Below are 7,150 nucleotides of genomic sequence, written 5' to 3'. Positions count from 1 at the left end.
GTCACCTACAAAGGAGTTCCCATCAGACTGTCAGTGGATTTCTCAAAAGAAACCTTACAGGCAAGAAGGGGCTGGAAAGAAGTATTCCAACTCATGAAAGGCAAGGGCCTACATCCAAGATTGCTCTATCCAGCAAAGGTTTCCTTTAGAATGGAAGGGAAGATAAAATGCTTCTCAGATAAGATCAATTTAAACGAGTTCATCATCACCAAGCCCTTATTATATGAAATGTTAAAGGGACTTATCTAAGAAACAGAAGATAAAAAACATGTGCAGTAAAATAACAGCAAACTCACAATTATTAACAAGCACGCCTAAAACAATAACAGACTAAGGAAACAACTACAACAGGAACAGAACCACAGAAATAGAGATCACATGGAGGTCTAGCAACAGGGGAGTGGGAGGAGGAGAGGGAGCGAGAAGGTGCAGAGAAAAAGTAGCACAGACAGTGGGGAGAAAATAAGGGGAGGGCAAGAATAGTGTGGGAAATATAGAAGCTAAAGAACTTATGACACATGGACATGAACTAAAGGGGGGGAAGGTGGGTAGAAGGGGGTGTGCAGGATGGAGGGGAATGAAGGGGGAAATGGTATAACTGGAATGGCATAATCAATAAAATATATTTTAAAAAGTAAAAAAATAGAAATAAATAAAAAATCTTAAAAAATGGACATAGGAAGGAAAGTTAGAGGTAATGGACATTAAGGAGATCTAATGTGTTTATTGTATTGTACATTTCTAAGTTATTTCAAATACATCTTTTTTGGAGGGTGAGGGGTTAGCCATATTAACAGAGGGATATAGGTGGTCAAGTGTCTGGACTCTTGAGAAAGTGCATTGATTGGAATTCCAGATCTGAATGACCTTGGGCTAGTTTTCTCATTTGTGTGCTTATCTTTCCTTATTTGTTCATTGAAGATAACAGTATTGCCTATTATTTACCTAATAGGGTATAGTAGGAATGAAATTAACACAAAGTGATTATGTTTCCTGTTACCATCATCATCACTGACATCTCCATACAGGTAAAGATATGGTTTTTAGAAGAATTAACAAAGCTAATTAGAGCCTTGATTGGTGTTGCTCAGTTGTTTGGAGCATCATTCTATAAACTAAAAGGTTGCAGGTTTGATTTTCTGTCAGAGCACATGCCTAGGTAGTGGGTTTTGTCCCTGGTCAGGATGAGTATGAGAGGCAACCAACTGATGTTTCTCTTAAATGTTTCTCTCCCTCCCTTTCCCTCTCTCTAAAATCAATATGCGTGTTCTCAATTGATGATTAAAAATGAAAAGAAATCTGACCAGAGTCATAGAACTGAAAAGTGGGATTTAAATTTAGGTCATTCCATGTCAAGAGAACACCAGCAGCCAACGGAGCCCCCCCCATCCCCGCTGCAGCGCGCATTGGGGCCGGGCCGCCCTCGCTGCTACCGCCACGCAGCCCCCGCCTGGGACCTATAGTCTGGCTCAGCGCCCGGGATGAAGGGAGGACTGGAGGGCGGTGAGAGAGAGAAAGAAGGGAATGAGTAGGAGGGATCGGTCCCGCTGGGAGGGGGGGCGGGGAGGGAGCCCTGCGCTAAGGTCAGTCGGGGAGTCAACCCGAAGTAAAGTTATTTCAGTCCAAGCATCTGCTCTGAGTCTTCCTTCCCCAGGCGGCTCCGGCTCGAAGGAGAGCGGGCCGGTCGGTGATCGCCGAGCTGCAAGCGCAGAACACTGGTGGCTGCGGAAGTGGCTGCAGCCTCTGCGACTCCAGGATCCTAGGAAGCCGCGTTTGAGACAAGCAGCCAGAACAAACAACTTAAAATGACCTAATTTTTTCAATTATAGTTGACATACATTATTATATCGGTTTTAGTTGTACAAGTGATTAGACATTTATATAACGTAAATGTCTAAGTGATCAGCCCGATTAGTCTAGTATTAAGGTTATTTCTAACCTTAGAAAACAAATGTAACAAGAGCCACATTCTGCTATTAAACAGAAATTATGGAAATCATCTTAAATCTCTTGCTCTCTCTTACATGAAATATGGACTCTAGTCCTAATTTGCGTGTTACAGCAGACCAGCTGGAGCTGAAGCTGATGGGGCACAGTGGCAATTCATATTTGCAGGCCCAAATATCAGCCTAATAGGTTACTTCAAGTTACTAGTAAGAAGCAAAATGTTTGCTCTCTTTTAGCTTATTCTTCAAAGAGAAATCTAATGCATTCTTTGTCTGAATATTATCAAGACTTGAAGATGTAAATCAAAGAGTTTGGTTTACAGACTGAGCTACTGCCTATGGGATGTTGGCAACTTAGGGATGTTGCCTCTGGGGGAAACAGTTCTCAAAGTGATCAGAGGCATGAACTCGAGTCAGACTGCTTGAAGTAAAATCTGATTTCTGCCATTTACAAGGTTTGCGACCTTGAGCTAGTTACATTATCTCCATGTGCTTCAGTTTTCTTGTCTATAAAATAGAGATGATAATGGCATTTACTTCATAAGGTTGTAGTAAGAAATAAATGATTTCTTGTGAAGATTCAATGAGTTAATATAGAGAGAGAACATTTAGAGTAGTGTCTGGATGATATTTGGTACCATATAAACATTAGCAATCATGACAATTTTTTTTAAAAGTAATATGATCAAAGGAAGAAGTACAATGTTTTTTGTCACCCTGAAGAAACCCAGTTCACATTTAATCAAGCTCACACAATGCAGAGTAACTTACAAAGCACATAAGAGCATTCCCTACTACCAGTTTAAGACCAAGTTGGTAAATTTCAGTGTTGCCTTGTAATGTTTATCTTTTGTTAGTTTTGCAAACAGAGGTTAACAACTATTCCTATCTAAATTGTGTTAAATGAAAACCTTGCCATTACTGTACAGTCCAAAACTATTTTCTATGATGAAATTGAAGAGTCAAAGTAAATATTACCTTTTCTTCTGTAAATTCACAGCTACCTGCAGTTTGTCTTGCAGCTGCACATAGAATGGACCCTGAGGCCTTATTCCAAGAGAACATATATTCAAACTATAAGCAGCTGCTTCTGATGAAGCCAGAACTTGGCCAGAGCAGTGGCTTTTCCTCCTTTTTTTTGGCTATGCAATTACACAAGACAAATTTCTTAAACAGAAAACATACTACCTTGTAGCTTGTTCTTTTGCATGTTGATTTCATTTAAATTAACCCTCTTTAAAGCAACCTTTAATGCAGCACAGTTAACAAACTTTCCAAAACCATATTTACTGGATCACAAGATTGCCATAGAAAAAAACAATGGAAAATTTCTGGTATTGAACAATTTTAATTTGGAAAAACAATCAGGAATATTCCCTTCTAAAACCTAAGTCTCAAAGCCAAATTTCATGGTTGCAGAAAATGTGTAGGAAGAAAGAACATTGCTCTGGGAATCTGAGAAACAGATTTCAAGTTTCATCTCTGCTGAAAAACACATGTAAGGAACCAGGATTTTGCCATCAAATACATTCTTCAACTCTATGGGAAAGTATAATTCATTTACTCCACCAGGAGTGTCCAACCTCAGGCCCATGGGCTGCATGTGGCCCAAGATGGCTATGAAGGTGGCCCAACAAAAAATTGTAAATTTACTTGAAACCTGTTTTTTTTTAAAAGATTTTATTTATTTATCTTTAGAAGGGAAGGGAAGGAGAAAGGGAGAGAAATATCAATATATGGTTGCTTCTCATGCGTCCCCCACTGGGAACTGGCCCCTACTGGGAACTGGCCCCAACCCAGGCATGTGCCCTGACTGGGAATCGAACCATGATCCTGTGCTTCCCAGGCCCGCGCTCAATCCACTGAGCTACACTAGCCAGGGTGAAACCTGTTTTTTACTCATCAGTTTTCATTAGTGTTTGTGTATTTAATGTGTGGCCCAAGACAACTCTTCTTCCACTTTGGTCCAGAGATGCCAAAAGTTTGGACACCCCTGCTAAACTTTTCTTCCAATAGGTGAAGTTCCAAGGCCAAGAAAAATGAAGGTCCTAAGGCTACTTAGCAGCACAACAAGGAGTAAGAGTCAGGTCCCCTGATGCCCAACCTATTGAGTTTTCCTACAGAGGCTTCCAACCTGTGGCCCACAGGCCGCATGTCTGTGAGTGCAGCCCAACACAAAATCCTAAATTTACTTAAAACATTATGAGATTTTTTTTGTGCAATTACATGTTACAATATACTTAATGTGTGGCCCAGAGATGCTGAAAGGCTGGACACCCCTGTAGAACATTTTGGTCAACAGATTTAATTGGTATTTGTGGAACATTTACTAAGAACCAAGCACTACAGTAAATATTTTCATGTGTTGTCCCTCATGGGTTTCTTTTAAAAATCAAGCAATCTTTATGGCTGTATTAGCTTCCTAGGGCTGCCATACCAAAATATCACAGACTGGGTGGCTTCAAAAATATAAAATTTATTTCCTTACATTTCTGGAGGCCGTAAGTCCAAGGTAAGATGTTAGCAGGATTTGTTTCATTCTGAGGCCTTTTCCTTGGCCAGCAGATGGCCACCTTCACTTGCATTCCCTGTACCCCATTCTCCCCTTCTTGTACAGACTCCACTCATTGGCTCAGTTGTCGCCCATATGACATAAATTTGAATAAACTACCCCACTAAAGGTCCTATTTCCAAATGCAGTCACATTCTGAAGTACTGGGAGTTAAGTCCTGAGCATATGAATTTTGGAGGCAAACCCAATTCAGCATATATAACAATGAGTTCTAGAAACTTAATCTACTGAAACCTTTTCTAGTTTAATTTATTATAGCTTAACCAGTTGTATGTCCTTCCACTTCAGTAACTGCATCTTCAACTCTTAAACCAGCTCTGCTCCAAACCAAATGCTCCTTTTTCTTTCATCTTTTTTGTTAAATATCTCTCTTACTTTTTCTTTTCTTCTATCTTCCCTCATTTATAATTAGACCTACTAGCTCTTATATAAAATGCTTGACTCTTGATTCTTTCATATAATTTCATACTTTAAACATTGTATGTTAAACATACTTTAACATACTTTAAACGGGCATGCAAGGGAAATTTTAGTAAACCCATTTTACCAATGTAAAAATTGAGGTTATAAAGAAGTCAAGTAACTTTTCTTAAGTCACACAACAGATAATGGTGGATCTGAAGTTAAAACTCAGATCTGACTCCCAAATCTATACTTTAACAGTTAAATTTTACGTACTACTTAGGCTTTGCAGGAGTTTTCAGTGCTTTAAGAAGCATGGCAGAACCTTGCTGGAGGAACACACAGCAGTGAAAAGCTTTTTTTTCTTTTAAATACAATGTGTCTCCCACTTCTGGTTGTTGAAAATTTAATTAATATACTGAGAAGATAAATTATATTAGCTGAGAACTGGACCTGAGCTAAATGGAAACAAAAGGTCTTAAATATTTTAAACACCTGTGTAAAATTGGTTTTGTTATAAATTAAATATATTTATTCATCCTTTTTATTCACTTACGTATGCCTGAATCATATGAATGTAAAATTAGGACTTTTCCCCATGAACACAGAGGATGACAAAAACATCTGTCATTAAGGCATTACACTTTATGTAAATTATATAAGTACCTTTTAAAACAGCAGATGCCCTGAGTATAAACCCAAGAACAGTGGAGTAGATTGCCATACTTCCAAGAACTCATTCATTCATTCATTCATTCAATACTTACTTAGAGAAACTCACCACAGTATCAGGACCTATGGTACAGCCAGGGATAAAACTATGAACAAGACAGGGAGAGTCTTTGATTTGCACAAACAGCAAAATATTTACTACTTTGGCTACATCTATGAGGGGAAATAAAATAATCTAGGCAGGGTGCTTTGAGGGTAGCAGACCTGCTGGCTCTGCATACAACTTCTTTCAACTATCAATTTCTTTTTTTTCTTTTAAAGATTTTATTTACTTATTTATTTATCTTTAGAGGGGAAGGAGAGAGGGAGAGAAACATCAATGTATGGTTGCCTTTTGTGCGTCCCCTGCTGGTAGTTAGCCTGCAAGGAACCGGCCTGCAACCCAGGCATGTGCCCTGACTGGGAATCGAACCGCGATCGTCTGGTTCACAGGCCCATGCTCAATCCACTGAGCTACGCCAGCCAGGGCTCAACTATCAATTTCTTGAACAGTCCAAGAATCTTGTGTATTGACAAAATGTTTATGGTTGTGTAAAAGAGAAATAACATGCTAGATCAAAACAATCATTAATAAAAATTCAAGCATAAAAAAGACAACTTGGGCAAGCAGATAACACAGTTTATTCTGAAGGATCAAGGAAGTTCTCCATAAGAAAGCAACATTTAAGTTGAAACAAAAAGGAAGGTAGGATATTAGCCAGATAAAAAAGAACAGTGTTGCAGGTAGGAGGAAATGAATTTATTGTACCAAAGAGGGAAGGTGGTCAGTGCACTGGAGAGACAGAAAGTTGGACAAAGAGGCTCTAATGAAGAAACAAGTGTGAGGAGAGTGTCATGGGCAAGACATAGAGGACCTTGTAGGTGAGGAAGAGGAATCAAAAAGAAATATATAACCTAGATTACTTTAGAAGGAAATGCTATTGTGTAACTTCCTACAAAAATGACAAAAGGAACTCAGTGTCATTACTATGGTAATGTAGCTCCTTGTAATATATCAGTGGGAGACATGTTTTATTGGCCCCAGTGAATATTGTTATGCGAGTCACATACAAGAGTAGAAAGGAATAGTAATGAGGATGGTAACAACCACCAGAATAAAACTGTGCTATAATCATGGAAGCCTCAAAACTAAGCTGAGAAATTTGCTGAAAGAGATTTCAGTTATTCTCAGCACACAAACAATAGTAGCTATATAATGGATTGAATATATTAATTAGCTTTTTGTAGCAATCATTTCACTATGTATACCAAAATATCAAAGCATCATATTTTATGCCTTACATATACAACTTTTATTTCTTTTTAAAGCTGAGAATAACAAAATTAGTCTCCTGAAGTTTAGCAAAGTAGTCTGGTTAAAGAAGGTGATTAATTTTAAAAGTTAACACTAATGAATTCAAAAAGTTCAGGAAACTTTCCTAGGATTATAGCAAGTCTTGAAATTCTCTGACTTTCCTCCACCTTTCCTTTCTAATTTCCTTCAGTCATTTCTTCTTAA

At 38.4% G+C, this 7,150-nt stretch overlaps 1 pseudogene; it reads left to right on the top strand.

Moving 5' to 3' along the window:
• The first annotated feature begins 986 nt into the window (after positions 1–986).
• Positions 987–7,150, top strand: part of LOC118996764 (60S ribosomal protein L13-like) — a 40,376-nt pseudogene continuing 34,212 nt past the window's right edge.

Source organism: Sturnira hondurensis, unplaced genomic scaffold (assembly GCF_014824575.4).
Source record: "Sturnira hondurensis isolate 20B ecotype Veracruz unplaced genomic scaffold, ASM1482457v3 Scaffold0011652, whole genome shotgun sequence".
Taxonomy (NCBI): Eukaryota; Metazoa; Chordata; class Mammalia; order Chiroptera; family Phyllostomidae; genus Sturnira; species Sturnira hondurensis.
Note: the sequence above shows the minus strand (reverse complement) of the source record. Positions and strands in the feature narration are given on the sequence as shown.